A 12,817-nucleotide genomic window follows, 5' to 3' on the forward strand; every position below is an offset into this window, starting at 1 on the left:
CTAACATCCACACAACATGAAATTCTAACATCATTAGACACTGATATTTTGGGGGGTTTTAAGTTGTGTTGTAAAGTAACAAATATTCAACATCTTTCCAATGTCAACATCTGCTAATTCTAACATACGCCTAGATATTTTCTTGGTTTTAAGTTGTGTTATAAAATCCAACATTGTGCCAATGTCTCAAGCTAACGTCATAATGATGTCAAATACTAAATGTGAATGAATGTGTTGTTGGGTCACAATCTCACTTCTAAATTGTCGTGAGGTATGGTGGTCTAAACCCAGCTATGAGACAATGTTAACATCTAGGCAAACAACATTCCATTATTAGATGTTGTTGTTTTGTTGACTGCACATCATGGTTACTAACCAAAACACAAACGTCAGCATGCTAATGTATATACATCTAAAATAGGATACAGGCAACATTAGACAAATTTGATACGATTTCAGTTATGGTGTTGGGTAAGATAAATCAATGTCTCAAATACCCCAACTTCAAGCTTCCTGTAAGCATGGCTCTTTATTTTATTTAAGGTGATAGTTCAGATTATCCATAGATTTTCTGGTCCATGCAAGTGTAATAGATCAAGTTGACCCAGTGTGTTCCCTGTCAGAAGAACAAGCTCGACTTCACCAGGAGTGTGCTGATCTAAAATGAATGAACTACCAGCAAGCAAGCAACTGAAAGACTGTTGTGCGCACAACAACACACATTGGTTCGGGATTTATTAATGGTTTATACTTATTTCTACAATTATATAATGAATCCTAAACCACCTTGTGTTGTTTTGCATTTTTTTATATAAATATATCAGCTGGGTTGCTGCTCAAAATTATGTTGTTTGCAGGTGTATACACTATATTCATTTTGGAGCAGCACACTCCCAGTAAGGTGTTCATTCTCACAAGAGAAAATGGTTCAAATTGGGATGATACAGCAGTTTGTCAGCGACTAATGAATACAGGTAGTGACAGCGTAACAGTAATCAAATCTGTATAGCATACGTCAACCACCTGACAAAAGTTTTAGCTGTTTTATCAGGGCTACTTATCAGGTGAGTTGGACCTCATGGCACTGAAATTTTGGTTATAATGGCCTTAATTTGGATTCCATGAGACACAGACATACATTGCACCCATAATTTATTTATCAGGTTGTGCTTCATAACAGTGCAGCTGTCAGACAAACGCAGTAATTATTATTAGTATACAATAATGATGATAATATGAACAACAATAATAATAAAATCAATTTAGCCTATTGACGTGTGTAAAAACAAATTGTACTGTAGAATGTTGCAGGTAACCCAAGAAATTTTAAAGTAATTCCTAACCAATCACAGTTAGGCATCAATTTGAAAATAATTCCTAACCAATCACAGTTAGGCATCAAAGACCTCACGTTTCCTCTCCAGCTGTTGTACTGGCGGGCTGGGCACTGCACACACAGTGCACAAATTTCAACATCCTGACACACCTGCTGTGGACGATGAGTGAACAGAGGTAAGGAAAATATAAATAGATATTGGTGTTTATTCGTTTTTTTTTCTCGTTTTTTTTTTCTCTGTGAGGCAGCAATGGATTTTTGTGAACTGGCGCGATTCTCCACCTACTATTTAACTACCAGAGTAGGCCTACCTTTAATAATGTAGTTAAAAGTGACTTAAATATAATAACTATATATAATGTAGTACAAGTAGTGATAGGAATGTCGCCTCAGCGCACATTTTTCTGACTGAACTGCACGTGCGCCGGCTGTCCGGTTCGCTGGGGGTACCGCTGTTGTTGAGGGAGTCGGGGAAATGTGACTAGCACGTGAAATAAATGCATTTATTTATATCAATTTTACGGAGCCCTCCACATGACACGCATAATAGTGGCCATACCTGTCCTTTGCCGTGGATTCTAGATCACTTTATTGTGTAAAATGTGCTAGTGGGTCAATTTAAAAGGTCAAAAGATTTTCGACATGCCAATTTAAAAATACAAAAAATAATAATATCTATTGCAATTGTTCTAACATTAAGACTGTTGTGTACACATAAATACTGAGTGTTTATTCATATAGATGAATTGGTCGTAGCCTTAAAAAATGTCATGTGGTGCGACCGTGATTTATCATTTTATTTCCTTTAACATGCTTAACAATTTATTTTTTTACGAGTTCTGGTAACACTTTACAATACGGGTGCACTAATATGCATTAATTCATGCACAGATAATCATGAGTTAATGTATGACACAATTATTACTGCATCAGCAACTAATATGGAGTCTAAATGATTAATACTGTAGATGAATTAATATATGAATAGTAATTAATTAAATCTGTCATAATGTATTAATTCCATAATAATATATTTTATTAACTAATAGTGTCAATTAATGTGTTCATTACCACAATGGGTCAAAGCTAATGATTTGCAAAGGTATCATTATGTGTCCATTAACTAATTGTTAAGTAATATGTCATAGTAAAATCCATAGTGTGGATGTCAAAACCAAAATGACAAATAACAATTAGTTAATCATTTGTCTTAAGCTGTAAATTTACTCTCTGATTTTTGTAGCCCCCCGGCAAATTCAGAAGCCCATCTCAGAAAAGCAGACCAGACCACCTTCTCAGGGAGGACCATCTCTCCAAACAAAACAAAGTTGAAGATCAGGTTCACCTGTTGATCAGCAATCTACGCAAAGTCAACCAACACATGGGAAACATTCCCCGTACCCAATCCCAGAAGCAAGTAAGTATATAGTAGTAGTTGTGTGTGTATGTGTGTGTAGAAATGTCAAATCATTTGAATGGGTTAGTGTTAAAAACTTAGACCCACTTAAGGGCCCATGTCATCCTCAGTTATAATATAAGGGAAAAATATGATTTGTGCATTTTACTTTTGCTTTCAAATTGGCGCCAATTGCTTAAATGGTGGGTTCATTATTAATCTTAATGTAAAACAAAATAATACAGTACAATGACAAACTTGCTTAAATAGGCGCTTTTACATTTCGTTTTCAAACCTAAATCTTCCGTCATCATCTCGTCAGTCAGCTCCTCACTAACGCTGCATTGAGCAGACAATTTCAGGTTTTAAGTGTAGCGTCTGTTCTCTAACTTTTTCAACCTTTTAGGACCCACACTAAAACGTTGTGTTTTTGCTCACCCCCGAAAGTATCAATTTTAATATGTTATAAAACCAGTGTGACATCAAGATATGACAAACCTACTAAACTATAACAACCGCTTCATAATGTGTTGTATATAATTAATTATTTGGACATTTAAATCCTCTTTCTTTTGTATCCACAGGTTGATGACAAATGAGGTAATGGCCAGTTTCAATATGAAGTGTGGGAAGGGGAAGCTTGCCTTCACCAAGCTCCATCTTTACAATGTTGTCACAGGTAAAAAAAAAAAAAAAAAAAAAAACAGTAACCTCATAGTACCTTTCCGTTTGATATCTTTAATTTTTCAGAACTCTAACGAAGGGGTGGGCAATCTGACAATTTTATATTGTGATCGATCTTGAAGACGTCCACGTTCTACTTTTCAAGCGAGTCTTAGAGATCGCAAACTTTTATGTCCTCATAACAGCAGGACTTTTATTTTGACAATAATGTGTCCCCAGTGAAGCTGACTTTTATTTTTACGGGCGACCCTGAGCACACAGCGCTCTTATTCTTCGTCTTCATTAGTTTATGGTCTCTGTTTAACAGTTTTGTCTAATACGTTACTGGATAGAACCTGTTGTTGGATAGAACAAAAAGTAAACTGTATATGAAAAAGTATTATAGTGTTTGCTTTTATATTATTTGTAACAGAAAGGCAAACACTATTAATACTTTCTCATTTACCATAAGCATTCAGCAAATATACGCATTTATATCATTTAACAAATCTTTGAATATTTAAAAAACATTTAATTTCACAATCCTTGCAGACTTAGTCGAATCCAGCTGTCAGATATTCTGAAGTGTGCATAGACGGTCAGTCCTGGTCAGTCCATGTGAATTAGTTCAGCTTCACTGGGGACACATGATCGACAAACTTTAAACCCTTGATTTCAAACTATGCTGGGGCTATATTCAGTTGCCCTCTGTCATATTCATGTCATTTACACTGTGTGCTAAATGTAAAATGAGTGTCACCATGTCTTTATTTGAAAAAATATGATTCCTAGTGCGCACAAACTTACTGAGTGCCCAAGTTAAAGGACAAGTTTGGTGGGCTTTAAAGGTGGTGTCAGTGATTTCAGGCCCAAAAATATATCTTTTTTTTCCTAACGATCCGCTAGCTGCCCGCCCCATAAGCATGCCGTCAAAAAAACGCGTCTCTGTAGGCAGCCTAGGCTCTGAGATCTGCACACAAAAACAAATGGTTTCACCAAACACTCAAAACCAAAACAAATAGTGTTCCAACCAATCACCGACAGGGGGAGGGTGTTGTGAGGTTTTGAGCCAGCTTCTTCTTCAGCTCTGACTTCGCGTGCAGCCGTGCACGAGCACAAAACCTCACAACACCCTCCCCCTGTCGGTGATTGGTTGGAACACTATTTGTTTTTGTTTTGAGTGTTTGGTGAAACCATTTGTTTTTGTGTGCAGATCTCAGAGCCTAGGCTGCCTACAGAGACACGTTTTTTTGACGGCATGCTTATGGGGCGGGCAGCTAGCGGATCGTTAGAAAAAAAAATACAGAACTTGTCCTTTAATTACACTATTTTTATTCACATTTTTTTAAGCGATTTCTTTTATATGTGAAAAATTCGGTAATAGCCTATAATTACAGAATTAAGAAGTTACAATCTAAAATAAGGCTGTTTAATTTATAATTTTTTTTTTTTTTACTTTTTTAATTAATTTTCAGATTATTTATTTAAATATGAATTCATATCTTAGTATATCAGATTGGTATCGGTCGATGCCAGTCTGAATTTTCTTGATGAGAGTTCATCTCAAATTTGGGAAGATCACGATTATGATCATGGATCGTTATTGTTTCTTATAAGATCGTGATATGAAATTTTTGTAAGATCCCCCACCCCTACTCTAACTGTTGTTTTTACATTCATTCTGATGTCTTTTAAATGTTCATTTAGCTTAAGACACTCTGCAAAAACACTTAGGCTTTGCACCTGTGCATTCACATTTTTCTGCTTAGAATGTCTGATCGCTATTTGTGAACAGCATCAAAAGTAAAAATTTCTCTCTTTTGATGAGTTACAGCATGTACATGCAAGAATGTTACATGTGTATGGCCCTTAAAGCTAGGGTAGACATTTTTTTTCCAGAAACTGGTTAAAAGTGTGTTCCTATCTTGGTAGAGATATATATATATATATATATATATGTAGGATGTCCTACCTGTTTGTCAATATATACATTTGCATACCTCTACGCAACTTGTTTGCAAAAACAAACATGTCATCAGCGTGTTCATTGTGCAGAGAAAGTGAGAATAGATGCCAAACATTAGCAGTTCCTCTTGAACCAACAAGTGAAAAAGGTTTTATAAAAAAAAAAAAAAAAAAAACTTATGACATTATATTATTGCAAAATGTTTTTTTTTTTTTTTTTACTTTTTTTCATTATTCACATTCATTATTATTGTTATGTCTCACCAGTGAATAAGACATGAGGTAATCTAAAAGCATTGCACTTTCCTCCACCAACTCTGTCTCTCCTCCTGGCTCTTTGCAGAGGAGGCATGGCTTTGGAGACACTCTGAAGGGAGGGTGGGATCGTATGCTTTCAAAGCTAGCTTGCTATTGCTAGCCTCTGTGAAATTTCCTACCCTAGCATTAAGACTGTTCGCAATATTTATTGTTTTAATGCTTACTGTAGTGCATCGTATCCTATATTCCCCATACATTTTAATTTTCTAATATTTCTTACAGAGAGTGTCCAGAGGACTTCAAAGGAGACGGAGGCAAACATTGGAGCGGTTGTCGCCTAATGTTTAAAATATGCCCAAGACAGGGTGGGCGGAGGTGGCAGGAAAAACATTTGTACGATTTTAGAATGAGGATAATGTTAAATATAAATGGTTATTGTTGAAATCTTCTGTTAAAATAATGTAAATAAAATAAAATAAAAGGTTATTTTATAATCCATTTAATTTCTTTGTCATTTATCTAATAAACAACATTTGTGGATTCCAGTTTCACTAAGATTTTTAAGTTACTTTTCTGTTTGCTCTTGTCTTAAGATAAATACTTTTGGGTTGTCTCGCATTGGATCTTGCCCTCTGTTCGATCTTGTTGTTACATGAAGTTTCTTTGTATGTTGATTTTTATTTTACAACGAAAACCTGGCTTTGCCAATGCCAATGCCAACAAAATAACCATATATTTCTTTAAGTTGGAATTTGACAGCTGATGTTGTGATTTGAATGATATCTGGCCCAACATGTGAGTTTGATGTCTAGCTTAACATTGGGTTCTGACGTCAAACTGATTTCCATTTTCAACCAAAATGCAATGTCCAACATGGGAGGTTTACCCAACATCTAGTTGACGTCATAACCCAACGTCAGACTGACGTTTACTTTCAATGTTGGACAGACATTGCATTTTGGTTGAAAATGATAATCGGGTTGACGTCATAACTCAACGTTAGATTGATGTCTACATCAAACGTTGGATAGACGTTGCATTTTGATTGAAAATGAAAATCGGGTTAACGTCATAACCCAACGTCAGTCTGATGTCAATATCCAACGTAGGAAAGACGTTGCATTTTGGTTGAAAATGAAAATCGGGTTGACGTCATGACCCAACGTCAGTCTGACGTCAATATCCAACGTAGGAAAGACGTTGCATTTTGGTTGAAAATGAAAATTGGGTTGACATCATAACCCAACGTCAGTCTGACGTCAATATCCAACGTAGGAAAGACGTTGCATTTTGGTTGAAAATGAAAATCGGGTTAACGTCATAACCCAACGTCAGTCTGACGTCAATATCCAACGTAGGAAAGACGTTGCATTTTGGTTGAAAATGAAAATTGGGTTGACATCATAACCCAACGTCAGTCTGACGTCAATATCCAACGTAGGAAAGACGTTGCATTTTGGTTGAAAATGAAAATCGGGTTGACGTCATAACCCAACGTCAGACTGACGTCAGTATCCAACGTTGGAAAGACGTTGCATTTTGATTGAAAATGAAAATCGGGTTGACGTCATAACCCAACATCAGTCTGACGTCAGTATCCAACGTTGGAAAGACGTTGCATTTTGATTGAAAATGAAAATCGGGTTGACGTCATAACCCAACGTCAGTCTGACGTCAATATCCAACGTAGGAAAGACGTTGCATTTTGGTTGAAAATGAAAATCGGGTTGACGTCATAACCCAACGTCAGTCTGACGTCAGTATCCAACGTTGGAAAGACGTTGCATTTTGATTGAAAATGAAAATCGGGTTGACGTCATGACCCAACGTCAGTCTGACGTCAATATCCAACGTAGGAAAGACGTTGCATTTTGGTTGAAAATGAAAATCGGGTTGACGTCATAACCCAACGTCAGTCTGACGTCAGTATCCAACGTTGGAAAGACGTTGCATTTTGATTGAAAATGAAAATCGGGTTGACGTCATAACCCAACGTCAGTCTGACGTCAATATCCAACGTAGGAAAGACGTTGCATTTTGGTTGAAAATGAAAATTGGGTTGACGTCATGACCCAACGTCAGTCTGACGTCAGTATCCAACGTTGAACAGACGTTGCATTTTGATTGAAAATGAAAATCGGGTTGACGTCATGACCCAACGTCAGTCTGACGTCAATATCCAACGTTGAACAGACGTTGCATTTTGATTGAAAATGAAAATCGGGTTGACGTCATAACCAAACGTCAGACTGACGTCAACTTCCAACGTTGGACAGACGTTGGGTTATGACGTCAACCCGATTTTCATTTTCAATCAAAATGCAACGTCTTTCCAACGTTTGGGTCCAACGTCAATCTAACGTCATATTGACGTCCGGTGCCTGCTGGGGATGTACTGGTGTAAGAAAGAGTAATTGAAACATCAGCATTTATGCTACGTAAATAAATGCTGTAAAATGTGTTGTTTATTGTTAATTCATGACACACATCAATGAATTGAATCATACTGTAAAGTGTTACAATGCATTTTTTTTTTCTATCAAAAGCAATGAGCTTCAGTCTTACTATTAGGCCACATCCACACGAAGCCAGAGCTTTCCCTATCCGATATTTTTTTTCCCCGTTCAAAAAAAAAATTCCGTAAACACGGCGTCGTCTCAAGAAATATCTGCGTACACACGGAACCACTGAAACCGACTCAAAACGATGTAGTATACATGCCAGACCAGTATGTGGCTCTGTAATTCTGCCACAGACATACACTAAAAACGGAGAAGAAGACTTAAAGCATGAGCATAAACCTTGCACGCTGTATACTATGGCTGTATACTATGGCTGTATACAACAATAATATTAGGCACAGTAGCTTCTTTTTTTCTTTCCTTTTTTCTTTTTTAAACAAGAACTTTGTTGAACAATATGAAAAACCATAAATGTAGTTGCTGTGACTTAACGGTGTCTGACTAGTTGACGCTTGGTGTGATGACATCATCGTTTCACAAAATGTACGGATTGGCCGTACACACGAAAACGCAAGGGCGGCGTTTTCAGATTTATCCACCTTGGGACCCGGTTTAAAAAAATAGCGGTTTCATTCTACGAAAACGCCAGATCCGTGTGGACGAAACGCCAATACGATAAAAAATTTATACGTATACAGCGAAACGCGTCTCCGTGTGGACGGGCCCTTAGTGTGTGCTTTCGAGGAGGAAAGGCAAGGAACTAAGATATTTTCTACACCCTTAAGACACCCTTGACTTGATTCTCAGATTTTTAAGAAATGCAATATGCATGCAATACTGATAAAGATGAATGTGACATCACGGTTGTATGTGTACAATGTCATACAATATAATAATCACTATCTTAAAACTTAATAGCCATAAGAATATTAGCATCAAACATTTTTATTTCTTCAGTATACACACATGGTTGAATGACAATAACATTTCTTAAGCTTTCTACATGCCAGGTTGGAATGCAACTTATTTTCAATATAATGAATCACCTGATTTGTGGCTGTAATCTGACTTTGACCAAGCACCAGGACAAAGCTCTCAAGGCTCCTTATGGGTCTTGATATAATGACACTGCAGTACCATCTATCACAGCCTTATACTAACTAGATCCCTTAAACAGTATTTTCTAGAGATCGCCATGTCATGAAATGACTTACGCCATAACCCATACATGATCTACTAAATCATTCCACTATCCATGACCGGTAAGAGAACCACATTACATTAACCATTTCCTGCATCCAGGCTCAATGGCCGCCCTTCTCATAGTGCAATTAGAGCCATGTTCAGCCCACATGCATTATCACTTTTACCCGGGCATATCCTTGATGTCTTCCCACTAAAAGACGTGTCAACTAGAACATAAAGGAGACCCCGTGAAAGTGACATGATTTGGTATGTGGCCATCGACACAAGGTTCCATCCCATAATTCACCAGCAGATTGATGCATGCACGATTGCATGTGTGACCCAGGCCTATTGTGCGTTTGGAGACGCGAGGACAGAACATGGCATTAATCGTCATTCAAGTCGTCATTAATCAGGACATCCCTGCAGATTAACAGCATAGGCATTCATCTTCTTAACCTCTTAAAGCAATATTGCAAAAGCCCCAGGATTACAAAACCGCATGCGTGTAATTATTGTTCTGAGATAAACGGAGCTGTGCCTTCAAAAGCCCCCCAATTAGAGCAGATATACTGCCTGTCAGACATCCGTTTATGTTTATCATACTCATTATGTGGGATTGTGAGGTGAAAGGAATTCCAGAAAAAGAAATCAGGTTAAAAGGAGGATTATTTGAATGAATTAGGCTGTAAATTAATGACACTTCAAAACATTTGTTCAAGGTAATCACAATGAAGGTCTTTGATGCTTTTTCATTAATTGCAAACCTCAGTTTAATTCTACATGCAATTTAAATGCTTCATAAATGTCTTTATCATAGAGTTTGAATCTTAAAATGCTCATTGCTGAAACAAAATTGCCATAAGCTCTGTGGAAACATTCAATGAGGTCACACAAATGCTATGAATAGCTATAAATATCACATTATGTATTTTGGGGGTTGTGTAGGCTATTGATGGTGGCAATCATGTTGCTAATGTCTAAAAATAGATGGGGTAAATGTTGCAATAGTCCAACAGATTAAGATTCTAAGGCAGTTTCCTAAGTTTGATTCTAAAACATTAAACTTGCTGTTAAAAATGTTTTCAGCACTAAAAGCACAACATTCTTTGGAACATAATTTGCATATTAGGCCACTGATGATCACAGTACAAATGTTAGTTTGCAAACATATGAATTCTCAAATTCCCTTCTAGCATGTCTTCTTAACAGCCCAATTACAATCTTTAAGATGAAATATGTTTGTTAAGATTCTTTTTTTTTTTTTTTTTTTTTATGAATGATGTATTAGTATGAAGCATAAACTGCCAATAGTGAGATTTCAGTCATTGTTTACTCACACTGATGCAATTCCAAATCTGAGTGGTCACTTGAACTGTCCTTGAATGGAAAATAACTGCACAATTTTTATTTTTATTTTTTATCTTTGTGTTCTGTGAAAAAAATTACAGTATACTCGTTAGGAGTGACAGCAGGGTGAATAAATAATGACAATGAAATTAATTTTGGATGAATCATTCCAGTAAAAGCATGCATAAGCTTTTTGACAGCGGGAATGCTGTCCTTCTTTGCTGCATATTTGATTCACATTAATGTTTGAAGAAAACGGCTTATCTTGGCGGGGGGTGAGTTGGGAAAAAGAGAGGAAAAAAGCCAAACACAATAGTTTATTTTGAGAATTAAATCAACACACTGTGCCAGTGCTCACTAGTCCGACAAGACGTGTGGGATCTCAGCAAGTGATTCCCACGTATATCAGAAAAAACAACAAGCAAATAAATACATCATTAAAAAAATCCATCATTCACCCCACAGAGCAGAAACAGAAGAATAGCCTTCTTTTTATTATATTATAATCGGCAAACAATATTTAAATCACAGAGTCTAACCTATACTAAACTGTATGATTAATGTTGGGTCAGTTTGACAATATAGGTTAGATAGAGGTCTGACAAAGAAAGCAATGGAGTTTGTGTGGATATGTCACTAATCAAAAACTGGACAGTGTGCAGCTTTAATGGAGGTCTAGAGACGGTGTCATAAGGGAAACATTTGTATCCCCAAACACCAAAACATCAAATATGGGTTGTTGTTGTTTTTTAACAGTGCTTTTGTCATTTTTTTTATTTTATTTTTTTATCTGTAGCTTGGACATTCTAGGGAGAAAAGAAATAAAAAAAGATATTCACTCAAGTTTTGATGTAAATGATGACATCATTTGAGTATGTACACTAAAAGCTTAGTCTTAATAAAGAGCTGAATACAGCACAAGAGTTGGTGCTACACAATAAAAGATGATTGACTTGTCGAACATGGACCAAGTATTGGCTGACTGCAAAGTTCACGGCCTTCCTTTGCGGGTGAGACCTGTGTTCTCTGAAGCCACCACTGTAGATATGCAAAGCAGATAATGAATATGCATATAATCAAATCAAAACCATAGCTCTCTAAGGAATGTAACTCTATAGAGCTTTTCACACTGGAAATAGTTAACCCTGGATCTTTCTAAACCGTGGGTAAACGGGTTATCTTGCTTCACATTTCACATTGCTTGTAATGGATTCACTTTATTTTGATGGTCCCATAAATACATTCTGTTGACTATAAGTAATGTTACACCTACTGTATATGTCTACTAACTCTCATTAGAGTATTTGTAGAGTATTAGTAGAACAGTAGGGTTAGGGTTAAAATAAGTGGACATGAAGTTGCAAAGCTACTTATAGACAGTAGAATGTCTGTTGGAGGACCATCACAATAAAGAGTTAGCAGATATTAAGCATACAGTATACTAATACTCTAATGAGAGTTAGTTGACATGTAGTTGCAAAGTTTCAACAAAATGTTCAAAAGGGACCATCAAAATAAAGTTTTGTTTACTATTATAATTTATATGGGGTTAACAATTAATCCTGGGTATACAAAAATTGACATTTTACCTTTGTACATTCCTAAACCCTGGGTTAACGTTCTTATTTGCATATTTGCAGTGTCAGTGTCATTGATTAGACAAACACAGTACGCGACCTGTTTGCATAAAAGCTCTAGCATTGCACATCCTTGTATTATATACTGTATTGCAGACTGTACTGTCAAGTTTATACTGACTTATATAACTGACTTTTCAAACTATAATGGTTAGAATGAAACAGTCTCTTCTTCACTCCAGTTGAAGTTTTCTGTCATAATTTGAAATGTTTTCCCTCAAACATCGCAACGTCTGTTTATATACAATGTGTGGTGTTTCCATGACTGTCCAAAGCACGTGATTGGCTGCTAAGCATCTAGCCGTGACATTCACCACATCGTTTCACACTGTACTTGTTTGGCACTGCAAAAGCACAGAGCAGTGCTAAACCCGCATCTAAATTGCAAGTGTAAAACATTCATTTAACCGGGGTTAAAAACGGAGTTTAGAATGAGGTTAACCCACACAGTGTGAAAAGCCCTTGTGAGGTTTGACTAGCTTGTTCATTTATATTTTCATCTGAGCCACTGGTTCATTTCTGTGTGAATCTTAAAATACTATGGTAAACCAAGTTAGTCAGAGGG

General features: G+C 36.6%; 1 long non-coding RNA gene across 1 annotated transcript; it reads left to right on the forward strand.

Moving 5' to 3' along the window:
• Positions 1-203: 203 nt before the first annotated feature.
• On the forward strand, positions 204-6,846 carry LOC309485230. Its single transcript, XR_014201103.1, has 4 exons — positions 204-1,512; positions 2,580-2,753; positions 3,317-3,411; positions 5,901-6,846. It is a non-coding gene; the product is annotated as an uncharacterized lncRNA (long non-coding RNA).
• Positions 6,847-12,817: the final 5,971 nt, after the last annotated feature.

This window comes from Leuciscus leuciscus (assembly GCF_965113295.1).
Source record: "Leuciscus leuciscus genome assembly, chromosome: 21".
NCBI classification, from domain to species: domain Eukaryota; kingdom Metazoa; phylum Chordata; class Actinopteri; order Cypriniformes; family Leuciscidae; genus Leuciscus; species Leuciscus leuciscus.